This window comes from Belonocnema kinseyi, chromosome 10 (assembly GCF_010883055.1).
Source record: "Belonocnema kinseyi isolate 2016_QV_RU_SX_M_011 chromosome 10, B_treatae_v1, whole genome shotgun sequence".
In the NCBI taxonomy this organism is placed as follows: Eukaryota; Metazoa; Arthropoda; class Insecta; order Hymenoptera; family Cynipidae; genus Belonocnema; species Belonocnema kinseyi.
The window spans coordinates 114,439,019-114,439,832 of NC_046666.1; positions in this window are offsets into that span (position 1 = coordinate 114,439,019).

Here is an 814-nt window from a genome sequence, read left to right on the forward strand (position 1 = left end):
TGGTCTAGACTTTATATGTCTATGCATTGGCGCGAATAGAAGGGGTAGCCCACTGCCGCACTCGATCCATGATGTCAGAAAGGTCGGGTGCTCTGGGGTGCCGAATCTGATTGGTGAGGTTGTACCACGTGACCCGTGTTAGAAAGAGATGGCACTCCTCGCTCGACTCGTTCTCTCTCTCTCTAAACAGGAGCGTCGGCGGATCAAAGAGACTGTTGGTCTAGACTTTATATGTCTATGCGCCAATGCAGTGAGTATGGTGGGGGGCGCATCGACATACAGAAATGGACCGGTAATGCTGCGGGGAGAACGGTAATGGGCTCTAGAAAGAGAAAAAACATATGAGATCAACCTATCTCTTTCTATATAAGGCTGATTGGTCGAGAATATTTTCGTTGGGTGAAGTTTGGCGTAGCACAGAACCGTGCTTTGTGTCGCGAGTGCCCCAATAATGTGACGTTTATCGCACTTTTCAGAATTGGTTTATTTATAATTTATTTAATTATAATTTATTTTAAATAAATATAAAAAAAGGTAGCAGCCTATGTAGTTTGTGGGCGTTGTCAAGACGCTTATACGGGGATATGTTTTCATACGTAAGTAAAGCTATTGAATATAGTAAAATAAAAAATGTTACAACAAAAACAAAACCTCAAAATATGAAGTTTTGTACCTATGCAATACAAATGATTATTTTTATGTTATAGTAATATTGCTCAAATTTTTGACAGTTTTTACATTATTTTTGAACTCACAAAACGATTATTATTGTAGCATTTTCAATCCAATTTCAAGAAGAATTCAAGGTTACCAA